This window comes from Anoplopoma fimbria, chromosome 16, assembly GCF_027596085.1.
Source record: "Anoplopoma fimbria isolate UVic2021 breed Golden Eagle Sablefish chromosome 16, Afim_UVic_2022, whole genome shotgun sequence".
Lineage (NCBI taxonomy): Eukaryota > Metazoa > Chordata > Actinopteri > Perciformes > Anoplopomatidae > Anoplopoma > Anoplopoma fimbria.
This window is the reverse complement of record NC_072464.1, coordinates 7,143,292-7,160,511: the sequence shown is the minus strand read 5'-3', so window position 1 is coordinate 7,160,511 and position 17,220 is coordinate 7,143,292.

The following is a 17,220-nucleotide window of genomic DNA, read 5'->3' as shown; positions in this document are numbered from 1 at the left end:
TTTGAATTTGCTACTAAGGCAAAGGCAAATCTGACAGCCTGTATGCATGGATGACTCTGCCAAGAAGTGGAAGTAACTTTTTCTGTGGAAGAAGTTAGAAGAAATGTCCTCTTCATTGTAATGTCTTCCCTTGCTAGGTCTACACTTTGCATATTACAGAATAAAGCATAATAATACTAAATCAAGAAATAGTTTCTGCATACATGACAAGCTAGGACTTATATTTATTCATTGTGTAATGACTCCACAGATAACTCTATGGTACTTACAATTCATTAGAAAGAGTGCATAACACACTGCATGAAAAAACATATTTTTCCAATTTCATGAAAATAGAGTTATTGCGATTTGTGATTTTGACATTTTAACTGTACTGACAGCACTCCTAACCTTTTTTTTTAGATCATGTATATATTAAAATGCAAATTCACCAGATTAAATTTTTCTGTACTGTGACTTTAAATACCTAATGTGCCATTTTAAACAGAGACTGAATTCACTCTTTTTCCCCAGTGGCTTTAACTGCTATTGTTGTTTTCTAAACATTTGGCCAATGTCATTGCACACAGACAGCATGATCCAAATATTAATTTGTTCATCCACTCTGTTGACTTTCTACTGCTATCATTACCTGCACAAGTTATCATTTAATTGTCAACAGATATCAAAAGGCCCTTAGGAAATGATTATATTCTCTGTAGATTAAAGTTAAGCATTTCAGATTTTATGTGGTAGATTTTTTGGCGACAGATTCAAATGCAAAAACATTTCTAATTTCAAGCCAGACAATCCCTTGGGCTATTGTTGTTTTTGTGCTCATGTGAAAAAAATTTAAACTCACACCTTCTGTATCTCAAAATATAGACAATGTTTGCACATTTTTTTATCACCTTTTCTTTCAATAGGAGTGTTTGGCAGTTTTCATTTGTAGGAAACAAGCAAGATGACTAGCTTGTTTTCCTTTAATTAAACATTTGAAATTAAACCAGCCTTACAGTACAGTACAGCAAATTGGCAATAAAACATTCATGTAAGTTAGCTGGCATTTCTTCTGTTGATCATATCAGCTAGCATAACTTAACTGTGTTGTAATATTAGCTAGCATTGCAGCATCAAAAGGTGGATACTATAGACTTCTGGTGAAAACAACTCTATATGCAGTAAACCAGTTGGCCTCCATGAAGAAGTGGAGAATGACCTTCATCTCAATATCGGGAGTAAAACAACCCTTTTTCTGTCTCATGCTATGACCAGCAATTCCTCATTAACACCTAAAGTCTTAAAACTTAACACTTAAGAGCAGGATCAAAGTTCCTGCTCTTGCCGCCCGGATGTTCTGCAGCACCTTTCCAGAACCTCCACAGCCTGTCAGAGCTAAGCCTGCAGAGGATGTCCCATATTGGGCAGCACGGCTATTGCACCCACCTCTTGAGACAGAACTCCACAGAAGTGGGGGATGGTCCAGGGCCTGGCTGCCATCCTTTAAGCATACCCCAGCGCCAAGCGAAAACCTGGAGTACCGAAATAACAAAACAATTGCTCCAGCCTCACTGTCTCCAACAGGGGAGGAAAGAGAAGTAGCGACAGAATGAGATAAAACAGATTTTTTCGGCCAAGGCCCATGTGCAAAGGCGTCCTTCTCCAGGCAGCGATCTCCCTGCTTTGTCAGAAACCATAGCAGGCATTGCGTGTTGTGGCAGTTGGCAAATACACCAACTTTTGCTTTGCCGACCCAGGAATGTGGAGAGCCTTCAGAAACAGATCGAACTATTGATGAATGCCACCATGGTGGGGTTGTCTGAAGTTGTTGGTTCCATTCCAAATGGTTCTGGAATGCTTACTGAAATAATATGCCTCTGTGCGACCTTGGTAAAAGAGGTGATACGAAAGCTGCCTGGGCTGCAAAAACCATTACCACTGTGGTGGTCAAGAAGCAGAAAGGCCCAGCAAAGAGATGTCTTTTTGCAGGCTTTTGCAGGAAGTTAATGTACCGAACACCGATGAGATATTGTGTTCGTCGTTATCATCTACAGAAGCGAATGTCTCAGCAAGGATGACCGGAGGCAGTGGCAGAAGTCATGCAGTTAAACAACGCAGTGAAGCATCACAGTAAAAGCGTATGAAGTAATCCCGTCGTCCCTGCCCCAAATCTTGGGCAACGCTAGCGAAGCAGGGCAAGCTAGTGGTTGATGGACATTCAAAGCAGGTGTCTTGAAGATCCGTCTAGTACTAACAGGGTTATCTGTGCTGTCTCCTTGTGTCCACATGAATTCAGGTAGGCACGTCATGATTGGACGGCTACTTTTCTTTGGGCAAATGCTTGCTTGTTCTTGGAGGTGAGTATTAACCATAGAATCCAGTAGAGAGAGGGGCCTGTGTGAGTTAGACCTGAATACTTGGTGGATATAGTGTAAGACTAAGTGCTTTTTGCAACTCTTCGTTATTTATTTTTTTAAACCAATTAGCAACACCTAGAAAGCAGTGAAAAGTAAATGTGTTAACTTGAAAAAAATTGCAAAAAACAGCAAAAGACCTTTTCTTGTCCTAGTCCTACTTGCTCCAGCTGTAATGCCCACAGTGTTCTTGATCAAAGGTGGCAGACAGAAGGATGTGCAACCGAAGGTGCTAATAAGCTAATGTGTCAGATAACCATCCAGGCACTGTCCACTCATAATGTATTTTCTTGTACGTGCTGTGAGCCTGCAATTTGTGTTTTTTTACTGATGTCACTGAAAAGCACTTTGTAACCTGTGTTAAAAGGTTGAAGCATTTGTTTGAGGGCTCACCTTGGATAGTGGTGCAGGGAAGGCTGACCTCATATTACATTACATTACAGTCATTTGGCAGACGCTTTTATCCAAAGCGACTTACAATAAGTGTATTCAACATAGGTATTCAAGAGAACTACTAGTCACCAGAAGTCATAAGTGCATCTCCTTTCTTAAATAGCATCTAAAAGCATAAACCAGAGCAAAAGTATAGTGCAGAAGCAAATTACTACGAAAACAATAATTGCAACAGACTAATACGAATATAATAAGTGCTACAAACTAATACGAATAGGATAAGTGCAGTAAACGAATACGAATTCAATAAGTGCAGCGAACTGATACGAATACAATAAGTGCAACAACTAATACGAATGCAATAAGTGCTACGAAGAAGGCTCAGGGTAGTACTTCTTGAAGAGGTGAGTTTTCAGCCTGCGCCGAAAGATGGGCAGCGACTCTGCTGTCCTGACGTCAGTGGGGAGTTCATTCCACCACTGAGGGGCCAGGACAGAAAAAAGCTGTGACCGGGTGGATCGGCCGCAGGGACCTCTGAGCGACGGGGCAACCAGTCGCCCCGAGGCAGCAGAGCGAAGTGGTCGGGCGGGGGTGTAAGGCTTGACCATGGCCTGGAGATAGGAAGGAGCTGTTCCTTTCACTGCCCTGTAGGCTAGCACCAGAGTCTTAAACTGGATGCGAGCTCTTACAGGGAGCCAGTGTAGAGAACGGAGAAGGGAAGTTGTGTGGGAGAACTTGGGGCGATTGAACACCAGACGAGCTGCAGCTTTCTGGACAAGCTCCAGAGGTCTGATGGCCGACGCCGGGGCTCCGGCAAGTAGTGAATTGCAGTAGTCCAGGCGGGAGATGACCAGAGCCTGGATGAGCACCTGCGCCGTCTCCTCAGTGAGGAAGGGGCGAATCCTCCTGATGTTGTAGAGGAGGAATCTGCAGGAGCGTGTGACCGATGCAATGTTTGCTGAGAACGACAGTTGGTCGTCCAGGGTCAAACCCAGATTCCTCACAGTCCGAGTTGGCGTCACCACGGCATCATCAATGGTGATGGACAGGTCTCGGTGCGGGCAACCCTTCCCCGGGAGGAACAGTAGCTCGGTTTTGTCCAGGTTGAGCTTCAGGTGGTGTGTCGCCATCCACTTCGAGATGTCAGCCAAGCACGCAGCAATGATCATTGTTCTGATCTTTTGCTGGATTGTGATTATTTTTTCTCATTCATTTATTTCACAATCTGTTTCTTAACACTCATGATTTCGAAGTTAATCCAGTTGTGGAGTGAAAGCAGTTTGATCCAACCCAATTTATATAAATAACAATTTAGTTCCTTAAACTTTTTTATTTCTAAGTTATATTGTTCTTAATACTTTTTTTTATTATTTATCTGTTCTTATTACAGTCTTTTTATTGCTGCAACACCCGAATTCCCCCTCTGGGGATCAATAAGGCTTCTCTCATTTTATCTTATCTTAACTTAACCCTTACATACTGTTTATATTTAATGCCTTCACAATTTTGACCCAGACCAAGAATTCCCTCATAGTAAGTGTCTATACCCAATTTTAAACTACAGATCTATTTAGAATGTCTAAATAGACTATGTCTCATTAATAAATGTATGATTAATCCTTATTAAATGTTTCAGAGAGCAGGGAGAGTGTATTTTTTAAGATTTAAAAGATTTGTTTTTGGAGAAAAACATCTTCTATTACACATTATTATGTCCTGTTTTACATAAGACATAAAAACATAAAAGCCATAATGATTTAAATATATTTTATTGAATTTGAAAATGGCATGAACATTCTGGAACTGTTGGAATTACCACTTAGAACACAAACATGACATAATAAAATGCTCATTCTAAACTAGTCTCTGCATTCAAAGCAGTGGTAGGAAACTTTACGTGTGTGGAACTTGCACATGTGTTTCCCACATTTGCAGCAGGTTGTCCCTGTTTTGAAAATCAGAGTTTTCTACCACGTTGTCTCTTCCTGTTCTGACAAATCCTCCAAATCACTATCCTCCCCGTCTTGGAAGAACAGATCAAGGGCCTGTTGCGCACCCCCATTTTCCTTGATTTGACCCACACTGGTAGATCTAAAATCCATCTCAATAGATACGGGTCAAATTTGACCCGAAACAGCCTCAGTGTAAAAAAAATTGTAGCACCTGTACAAAAGAATAACATTTTAATATATTTTCACTTTTGTGTATTTTGGGTCATTTTAGGAAAAGTCATCAAATTTCAGGCTAAAAGAATGACGTTTAGGGGATTTTTACAGCTGTCAAATGTCAAAACGGGTCAAATTTGACCCAAACAGTATGTAAGGGTTAAACTGTTTATAGAAAATCACAAATCATGTTCCATCAGTACCTGTGATCTTCAAAAGCAGCTGACTGTGATGTGACATTGAGTGCAATAGCTTGTCAGGCTATGCAAGGGCATTGACCACCAAAGATCACGAATGCAACCTAAACCAATAGCTGGATGGCTGAGTCAAAACACCACTAGCGTTGACAACATGTATACGCATACTCTGGATGACGGCTGACGTAAATGGGTCTGTATGCAAATTTCCCCACTATGGGACTAATAAAGGATTATTTCATCGTATAGCCCAATCTGTTCAGATCATTATTTTGTTTGCTGTGGGAAGCCAGCTGTCAAAAATATTCCCTTTTGCACTCAATGCACAGTAAAACGCTGCACATGACTGCACATATAAAGGGAGAATTACTACTGTCAATCACTAATGTACGTTACAGAATTCAGTTCACAAAAGGGATGGAAATCATTCGTCATGAATGAAACCATCTCTATGCTATCCATGCAATTTTCATCATGTTGGTATTTTGGATACTTTTTTTTTTTTTTTTACCCTTTAACAATGAAATTGTTCCTGCTGGTTTTTAATATTGATATTGTCCATAGTGCTTGCTCAAAGTGCTACATATAAATGGCAATATTTTAAAATCTACTTTGGAGGTTTTGGCCGAAAATGACACTGAAATTGACACACAAAGCATTTCATCAAGCACTTCATCAAACAGCGTCTTTTTTGTCTCCTGCAGTTTAAATCATCAGCGCATGCTGTGTTTCTAAAAAGAAGCAGGGGACCAATTATACTTGCTATTGCTTGCCAGGAACATCTTTGAGATTATAACTCTGATCAAGCTGTTTCCTTTTGTTTTGGTTTAAACTGTGTCCCATTAGCCCATTCCCTATACAGAAGAGCACTTTCTAAGATTTCAAAATGGTCTCTCAGCCTTAAAGAGCCTAGATGAATTTGGGAAAATGAGCTGTAGGAAAGCAGAAAGGGAAGGTTCAATATATCTGCAATAGACATGCTGAGGAGCCTTTTGTTGCACCACTACAGTCTGCAAGCAGCCATCCTGCTGGACCTATTCGCCCGAAAATCCGGGTGCAAACCTGTCATCTCCAATCAATTGGTCTGGTTAACGCGCCAGGCAATTGCAAGCTGACGGCCCCTTGCATTGTTCCACTGCCTCCTAGCATTAGCTCGGAGGGTTAACATAGTTTATTGGGGCGTATCTGCTAAAAGCCATGTAAGTTGACAGTTTACCCTTTTCTTCAGTCTGACATTGTAAAGACGATGCTAGTTCTGTTCACGCTGTGGGTAGTCGCTAATGGAGAACAATTACTCTATTTAATACTTATTCATATGATAATGATATTGACACAGCTAACAGTAAACTGAATTCCCTGTTTCCATATAAATAGAATAGCTCCAGTTTTTTAGTTGCGTCATAAATTGAAATCCAAGTTCAAGACAATATGAGTCTATTATTATTATACAATATATTATTATTAATATGTATTATTTATATATAAATAGTTTTGGGGTAATTGAAAGTATTTCATGCTTGGTCTCACTTTTGAATCTACAGAATGATGAAGCCATAGATCAAATTAGACATGTATGAAATTAAAACGACAAGACACAACATCTCATCCAATCAGAGCGATTCACTGGAAAAAGTTCTTTTTTTTTTTTTGTCTGCTCTTATCATTTCCACCACCCCTAGACATCACAATGCATGTACATACAAATAGTCCCCAAGCAGAAGGGCCCTGCGATGAGATATATTCTATGAGAACCACAACATTTGACCATAGCAATTTTCTCATCTGTGACATTACTTATAGATATGCAGAGAGGGTTTACCTTTTGTGTAGCTCCAAACAGTTGAACAACACGCCAGCGGTGAACAAAAAGATTAGCAGTATAGAAGTAAAATATTATATCGCCCCCTATCACTAAGACATGATGAAATACTTAGAAGTCATTGGCCAAGATGTGGAGTCATGTGGGCGAAACGTCACAACTTGACGTCACCTTTGGCGTGTAACCCCAAAAATACTCCCCCGGTCTAGCCGTTTCGTCATGCTTTGACCAATGCACGGGCAAGTGTTCTCCTCTACATGGGCATACGACATGATGGGTGCCCCAGATTAGCATGCCCTTTGGGGTATTGTGTGGGGGGGTTGGATGCGGCAAACAATTGAAATGGGTGCCTGGATATTCGGAGTGACATCAAACCTCCTCCAAGCTATCAAACATGGTAGCTCAATGCTACTGCTGGCGTTGCTGCTAAGATCGGCTTCTGATTTTTCTGTATTTTACCATGCAGTGTTGTAATGAAAACCTTACCATCATCATTTCCCTGACTTATCCACGACAAACCCAGCATTATACCACAATCCTATGGTTCACAGTGGAGCAGAAAACAGAAACCAACAAACTGATATATTGTTTTGGTAAAACCATTGAAACCAAATCACGCAGACTTTTTCTTGCTACAGACAAATGACCATACAGTTGTGATTATTATGCCACTGTGTTGCGACAAGCAAACAGAACAAATACTAATCAACTATGAAATTGACTGAATCCATTTCTCTGCTTGAGGTGGAGTCCGTCCCAGACATTCTCCAGCACATGTTGTGATTAACTGATAACAAATTTGCAATTACTTTCCAGGTCAATAACGACAGCTGCAAACCTTATTCTTATCTTACTGTGCTGATTTTATGTTTGTTTTATTAATTTCCCACCATTGCGTTCCATTTCACTCCTCTCTGTGAGTCATAGATATGTCTTGTTTTTTAACCATCCTTGTGGAGACCATGCATGCTAAATAAGTGTTTATTGTGACCAATTTGTGTCTATTTTCATGATTTGAGAGTTACATTATAATAATAATAATAATAATAATAATAATAATAATAATAATAATAATAATAATAATCAATCCTTTATTAGTCCCACAATGGGGAAATTATTTCTCTGCATTTAACCCATCCCGGAGGAGCAGAAGTTCTTGTTCTTTTTTTCCCCAAAATAAAAAAGCAGACATTATATTGAATGTGCTGTGTGCTATATCTGCTTTTAAAAGCAGCAACTGTGCATTGGGATTAATGTTTTGGATGAAATGGCTATCACAAGATCCAACATGAATTATATACAAAGTGCAGCCACCATAAGAAGTGCATTGCATTTAGCCTATGACTGTTAACTGTGCACACATTTGTAATGATTATATTGTCATTACAAACAAAAATAACTAATAAAGGTCATAATGTCTATTACATCATCAGAAATGTAAGGAATAATATCTACAGTGCAGCCAAAACGAGAAGTATATCCACCCTATGCCTTTCAACTTTTGTGGCCAAACAGAAAAATGGTCCATGACACATAACATGCGCAAACAAACACATCAGACCCTCCATAGCACACACACACCGATTGGGTACACGCAACAGACTGTATATAAAGAATGGATGTAATCACTCTTTATATTTACTTTTTACTCAAAACTAGGTAGGGGGAATTTATTTTTTAAGTGTACTACATTTTCCATCAGTACTTATTGGACATCCGTTCTTACTGACTTTAGTTTACCACTGTCCTTTGAGTCTTGTTTTTTTTTTTTTTTTTTTTTTTTTTTTTTAAGTCACATGGTAACATAGTAAACATTGTCACCACTCCACTGGCCTCTTGGGTCCAAGCCATTATCTTTCCATTTACAGTGAATACAGTATCCACCTGAACCATGACCTTTTCACAGAGGATGAAAAGGTCATGTGCAGTAATAATCACAGTGAGATATGTCCAGGGATGTTTTTTCCACAACAAAAAAGTTCATCTTAACAAGGTATTCTTCTGAACAGGAGTTGTTTTATCAGATGTGATACACCTTTACAATTAAGTGGGACAATTCACTCAGCAGGCAAGGTATTGTTCAGCAGATAATAAACAACCTTCAGGCAGTGAATCTAATTTCATTCCCAATCAAACATCTTTTCATGACTGCATTTTCCAAGATGAATCGCACACATATAAGGATGAGTTTACAAATAATAGATGATATCAGCAGTAAAAACAAAGATACAACACAGTCATAAGCCCAAAATAAAATGACTTACAAGAGCACCATCCTTCTTAGCTCAAGTGCCCACAGCACTGTCTGAACTCTCTAATCACATCCAACCTCCACAAGCCATATACCTATTAAATCCTGCAACAAAACAAAGTGTTAGATTATAACTTCATGGCAGGCTGTTCAAAAGAGCACTTTAGCAAATGTTTTCCATGACCGTACCTCTTGTGTAGGTTCGGTCTACTGTACATTCTTTGCTTTTTCACTTCTTTTATGGTACATTTCCTTAATGAAAAGGTTTCGAAGGCTTTGAGACTGTCTTCTTATTTACATCAGATGGCAGTGTTAGTGGACTTGAAGGGAAATTTCATATAGTCAAGAATATTGCTGCTCCCAATTGGTAGAAAATTGTTCCTTTCTTGTTGTTAAAGAGATATGACACATCATCCACATCCATAGCTTTTGATTGTGTTTAACTTGAAGACTTTTAGTGAAGTGTGCTGTTCTCGCTCAGCTGCAACAGTGAAACTTCAGGACATGTAAAAAGTGTCCACCCCATAACATGTTACCCAACGAAAAGAAACGGATTTCACTTGTTTTTGGCTAAAATAATTGCCTCATTTATATAACTAATTATTTTGGACCCTGAAGTATTGGAATTGTGCTAAATCTTCTTTGTTAGCTTTCAGATAACCAGAGAATCAGATGAATATGTGCATTTTTCATATATGCAATATCTGTGTCCTAAGGAGATGTGGCCGTCTAAAATGGATAATTTTTGAGGGGCCCTGTGTCCTGAATGGTTAGTCATTGTGGTTAATCAAACCCCTTTTCAACATTCTCTCATAAGTAAGGAACATGTAGGAAAATAATAGTTTAAAGGTTCAGATTTAAGGACTTGGCCTAGCGATGACATTGCAAAAAAAGTATGATGGTTGATGTAAAAAATGCAACTGGCCCTCTTTAGAGCCAGAGCTTTGTTTGTCCATTCTTGGTAACATAGTGGGCTCCATATTTAGATAAACAGCTAAGTCTAAGGTCACAAAAACACAACAATTCTTATTCTCAGGTGATTACACAGTTAAGAAAACATATTTATCAATATTATATTACATTTCTGCCAATAGATTTCCACAGATGCTACACAACGGCTCTTTAAATCAGGTCAGAAAGTGATTTCTTTCAGACGGAATGCCCCGAAGCAAACAATCTTATAAGCAAACAGCTAACACAGCAGGATGAATATCTTACCATTTTCACGCACACCCGTCCCTGTCCACACACAATATTCACATCTCAATCATCAGTATCTACATACGGTGAAATTACAGGGCATGCTGAATAATAACATCTCAATCTGTAGCGTTATTGTATTTCACCCAAGTGAGCTCTAACAAAAGTTAATATGCAGTTTGTTTGCATTTGAAGTGTCGTTCTTTTTGTTTTTCTTTCTCATGATACACTGAAAATAAATGCTGCTTTCTGAAGTAGAGTACTCAAATAGCAAAGTAAGTGACAGCCTCTGCCTCTTTCAATATCCGTTTTATAGCTATGTTGGCAGCTCCAAATGGGAGCAGTATGTAAATGTTTGAACAATTTAAACTTCAAAATCCAGAATCATGTCACATCATGTTTGTGATTCCGGTCTGTGATGCTTGAAATGAAAGAAGACTTACTCTCTGGATGAATTAATTCCTGGCGACTGATAAACAGTTTTTGAAATATTCAGTTCAGCTCTTACTGTCGGCAAGTACACATATGCCAGTGGCAGAATTTATTTAAATAATTTTATGACTAAAGCGGGTCTACATTGATTTACAAGCCTTTTATCTGACTGAAGCCAACTTGTCAGCAGCAGTCCAGACTGTGGTCAGTCATTTAGTGCGTCTTGTCCAGTTGTGTGCATGACGTTGTGCAACAAATCCCGTCATCATGTCTATCTGACAGTCACAGTTTAAGAAAGCCAAAGAAAAAACAAGAAAAAAAAAAGTGTGAAGATATAATTTGTCAGAACAAAAGAGCATTCAATTTGGAATCCGATGTGTTTGTATGCACTTAAAACACTTAAAAAATAGTCATGCAGCAGAGATGCAACTATACTCAGACTGTCCAATATGCGAACTGACGATTTTTTGTCCTTTTTCACAAAGCCACGGATCAATGTCCTGCAACTCTCTTTGTTAGACTTGTTGGATATTTTGGCAAAGAGTTAAGGGAAACACACACCAGCGCATGACGTCCATCAAAACAACCACATCCATTTTACATGTAAGCCCACACTGGTGGCGTCTTGATGCCTGTCAATCCTCAATGACATCTGACAAATTTATCAAATTCGCCCCTCCGATTTGAAACAATCCCTAATGCTGTATGACTACTCCTTCTGTCTTCATGACACATCCAGTCTGGACTGTGGGCATTGTTTGACACGTGTCAAATGGCTGATGTTGGTGGAACTTTAGTCGGATCAGAGACAAGTGGCCTTTAAGTAGATTTAAATGAATCAAATCTAAGAGATTTAAAATAGATGGTTATTTAAAAACACTTGTTGAGTTTTTTCAGTTTGAAATATCATAGTGTAAGTGAATTTGTTTTGTCCAATCATAAAGTGTCTGCATAGTTAATAGATAACTGAAATGACACTGTTCATTCTTAAAAGCAGAAACCAAGCATATTGCTAAAGCAAACTACCTCAAGCAACATTACAGAACAGCCAAAATCACAAGTCAATCAGTTGTAGAAGGAGCCAATCAGACTGAGGCTCGTATGCAGCTGTGTAGCTTACATATGGGAAACCCCTTGCAAGATTTAAGTCAGTGGGATCATGTCATGAAAGCAAATTTCATCATTCATTTCAGCTCATTGATATTCGACTACATTGCATTGCTTTGGTGCTCATCCTCAGCCAGTTTAGAGATAGTGCTGGAGCAGGATGCAAAATAATGAGGGCAGAGCTGCACTATGACATTTTAGTGCATAAAACGTTGTTCAAGAACTGTCTTTGCTACTTTGGAGGGTAGATTAATCAGGTCTCAGTGTGTGTGTGTGGGTTTATGTGCGTTACACAGTTTGTAATTGCTCCCAATGGTTACTAGATTGCACATCCTTCTTATATACTGTATACTCTGTGGATGTCCTTGATTGATTTATAATTTATTTATTTTGATGATGCTTAATTAGGTGAAGTCTGGGAAAAGACAGTGAATTACATAACCCTCCCTTCTATCAATAATACACCTTTCTCTGTGCCCTTGTCTATGCCATTATATATGAATATAATTTGAATAAATATTGAAATGTCTTTTTAATCATTGTGCCATATCAACAATAAGGTTAACATTAAGTTTAGTTATGACACCACATCAAACTAAAATCTCCAACAGATCTGTAATTTATTTCTCTATCCATAAAGGCAACATGTATTGCAACATTTTTTTAAAACATTTTTCTCCCACTATCAGGACATTGGAATTGAATATGAGAGCACTATACAAGAAGGCTGCCATCCATATGAAAACATTCACATCTGAGCTGAAATCTGTAACACTACTGTACCCGCCTTCCACCAATCTTGTTCATCAGCAATAAACTTATCAAATATTGCGAAGAAGGCAAAGAGTACTATCCAATCAGAAGCAGAGTAGGGCGGGTCTAGAAGGAATACGGGTGCGGACTAAATCAGTCAAACTACTGTAAATAACAGTCCGTGCAAATGCCAATGGCAGATGTAAAGATGTTATTTGACATGTCAATAAGAGGACACTTCACCGTTTCAAGAAAACTCTTATTGCTAAAGTGCCATTGGTTCAGCTGCCACATGCCAATGGTGCCTAAGGTTGCCTACCCCTGGTCTAGTACAACAGGCTACTGACCAGAGCAATGGTACTGGGGCACTTAAAGTTACAATATGAGCAACGGTATCAAAGTGAAGCATGTCATTTGCTAAGACAGAGCATAAATGCCCAGTGAGCATTTTAGGATGAATATGGGTGAGTGCTTTCCTTTTATACAACTCAGCACCTGCCTCCATGTTTCAGTTTAACGTACTGCACTTAGTGGCATTGGTTCATACTAATCCTGTTACTACCTCCACCAAGGAGGTCATGTTCTTATTTCGGTTTGTTTGTTTGTCAACAGGACTACGGAAAAAACTACTCACCTGATTTTTTTTATGGTGAAAGGGTGTAGCATGGGCCAAGGAAGAACCTACTCAATTTTTGGGATGGATCCAAATCACAGGACAGATATACAAATTATTCTTAACCTGTGTTAACATTGCAAGATAGGGCAGGGCCTTGGTGGAGATCTGCACTCTTCAAGGGCCCTTTTAGTAAATCTGATATAATCTTGATCAAAATTTTGTCAACAAGCACTGTCAGCCACACTGTGCTTAGGAGAAATGTTTTCTGAAATAAGGCTCTTTCTATTATCCTCATTTGTGTGAATATTGAAAGAACCAAAAATCAGCATGCTTATAAAATCAATGGAAATCACTATCCGTGGTTGTGCCTGAGCATTTAGGGTGAAACAATATTTTCATTGGAACCACAAAACAATCTGCAAAAGCAAAAAAACTTCTCTCAATCAAATCAGTAAAACATGTGACGCACTGCATGGGATGTGAAATGAACCCACTCAATCAACCTACTCAAACCAGATTGTTAGATGTCTTTTTTAAACTAATTCACATAGTAATTCTGAATGTGAAAGAGTATTAAATTGCCAACCTGTTTGTGTCTAGCCAAAAATATGCTTGCCTTTAACTAGTCATTCGTATATGCATGATGGCTGCTTCACGTATCCTGCATCCGTTTGGAGAGTTGGTTAGAAGCCATATTATAGCCAGAGGTAGCAAAGGCACCGTGTTTCCTGTAGGGTTATGAAAGGAAGCCAGTATCTGCTGACTTGGTTCCTATCAGTTCACAGCAGTGCTCTAATAGAGGGAGCCAGCTTTGATATTTTTTTTCTGAGGATCCATCTATAAAGTTTTGCTACAAGTATTTAAAAGTCAAAACTCACATAAATGTGTATGCACAGACACGTACAAACATGCTCAAAGAATAAGAAACACACCGACAGAGAGACCATCATGTCCATGCAGGGAAATTTAAAAGCAAACTTCTAAATTTCTACTTTCTTTCTTCCCCCCCACTGGTTTGGATGTTTTTGCTATCACATGAAGCAGTTATGGTGGACAGAAAGCGTACGTGAACTATTAAAAGACAGAGTTGAAGCTAAGCAATATCAGTCACCGCTAGAGATATGGGCTTCACCTTGATGTGGAAAATCATGGTGAGCAAAATAATTCAATACAATTTTTAGTAATACTCTGTGACCAACCTGACTTTCTATCTTTGATAAATGTTAAAAAAAAAAATGTGTAAGAAATGCTTTATATGTATAGCATGTCATCTGGAATAAATGTTATATTCCCTTTAAACACAACAGAATAGTTTATAAGTGAAAGTTAGGAGATAATATGAAATATGAGTCAGATGCAGGAAGTGCGTGAATAAGATAAGCTTTGTACACAGCCTGTACATGTAGTCTAACTCAGTTAGCCTCTGTTGTTATTGTTGATAAGCTTTAGATGCCTTCAGAGTTAACTGACTTAACATTTGAGCCACATGTCTTGCCACAATCATTTACTGCCTCTCTGAAAGTCACATGTCAAGGCTTGATTTCATAACGGAAGACAATGCTGTCCAGTCCCCATTGTCATGATGAAGTCTGAATGTTGGGAAATATGATGTGAAGATGTCATATCAACCAGGTCTTTGTCATCAGTCACTGGTGAAAATTTAAGAAATTAATGTTAACATGTGTGTTGAATCAGCAGGGATAACATAAATATTTGAAAGCAATGCAGAATTCCTGATAAACGTACTTCATTCTATTCTGTTCTATTTTTCATGTTTGAATTGTAAATTTTATGTTTTCCTTAACATTAATTGAGACATTTCGACCATAAATTGCTGCATTCAAATTTACCAGAATGCAGGAAATGAAACATTTGACACTGAAAATCTCATGGGGGAATACCCCAAGACTCCCAGCTTAATTATTTTATTTTACCTCATGGCTTTGTGTCAAAGAGTTTGGACTTGATATTTTGATGTGCTATTTTCAAACCAGACAGTGTTGACTTTCTTTGGTAACTCCTGACACCTGTTGCGATATCAAAAGCTGTTACATTGGAATTCCTCCCCACACTCCACAGTTTAAAGTAGTCAAATGGACTTTCAATCAACAAAAAAGGCAGCCCAATCTGGTGATGGACTTCACAATGACATGTCCTAAAATTATTAAGAAATGAATCTGGAAGGTCCATGCATGTAATTCATTCTGGCTTGTATTCCTCAACACACAATTAAATCTAACCTACGCAGATTGGCATATTGAGATGGCAGAGTGGGCTGAAAAAAACAGCTGATAAAAATGTCTTCTAGTTTTTATGAACCCTAGTTATCTCTAAGAGAGATGCCTGCTTGCATTCCAGCTGGATGGATGGAGCGAATACTTCTCACTTCTATCACCTACTGTCACTTTGCTGCTGCAGTAATTATGTCTCCACTGAAATACGGGAAATGTTGCAGAAGCGAGCCATATCTGTAGTTGAGGCAGAAAAATGGTATAGATTTTTTTTTTCTGTCTCCTGCTCTTATAGAAGGCTGGAGACACATCCTGATTTTTGTCATGCTGAATGTCTGCAGAGCATCTTTGCCACATACTGTCATTGGTTCAGCCAGGCAGCCATGGCTATAGTATTAAAAGATGTTCGCTGTGAAATACACCTGTCAACGTTTCAACTGTTCTCTGGTACCTTTTTACTTTTTTTTTGACTGAACTTCATGAGGACAGCATTGTTTTCATCAATGATAACATTTGTTAGCAGCCGGCATCCTTGGTTTTGCTGCCACATGACTCAATTCCGGGTGCTTTTTTTAGCAGGTATGTTATCGCAATGCCTGCTAGTAGTCAAAATCTCCATAAGATAAGATTGTTAAATAAAAAAATAAAACGTGGCTATGTGTAGGCTGCTACACAAATAATAAATCATACCTCACAAATCATCTCACACAACATAGTCTGCTGTGTCAGGTTGATTGGTAAAAGCAGCCAAGTTTGGAAAAAGCCTTCACATTACTATTATGTTTAGGCAAACCACTACCGCATCAGGTTCTTACTGCCAGTAAAAACCCTAAGCCTCATGGGAGATTTTGATTAAACAGTCTGTGTGAAATGGAACTGTGTTTCAGAGGAGTAAATTTGTAACTTTTATCTAACATTCAGAAAAGATAAGAGGAAGATAAAGAAGAGGTAGGAGAATATGAAAAAATGATCAGTGACTATTTGATGTGTCAACACTCTATCTTCCAGTCTGAAACTTCAAAGCAAGGACACCTGCTTGCTTAAACTTCTCCATTAATTTTCCATTGTTAGATCAAATGTTTGTTGTTACTCACCAGATTTGCGCTGGGTGTTGTGGTCCCAGGGCATACAGGACACCAGAGCAATGTGGTCTCACACAGATCAGTTCATCAGCCTTTGGACTTCCCTTCAGGTTGATAACCAGCCCATGCTAAAGCCCAATGAAAAATGATAGACATGGAGGTTTAAACAGATATAAAGAAAAGTATTCATCAGGATTCTGTGCACTCCGATAATTTTTATCATATTAAGATTCTTCAAAATGATATGGCACCACAAATTTGCTTTAAAAACTGTATTGTAGTTTACATTATCATTACACAGATTGTTTTTTTTTCTTGGCAAAGCCTGTGTTTCTGCAGGATCAATACATTTTGAAGAAAACTGAGACTGACCAAACAACCACTGTCTTTCAGTCAGAATGGAGCAACCCATCAATCATGTTGCTCATACTGTGTGCATGCAATAACAGTAGGAAGGTGAAAAATGATAGACATGGAGGTTTAAACAGATATAAAGAAAAGTATTCATCAGGATTCTGTGCACTCCGATAATTTTTATCATATTAAGATTCTTCAAAATGATATGGCACCACAAATTTGCT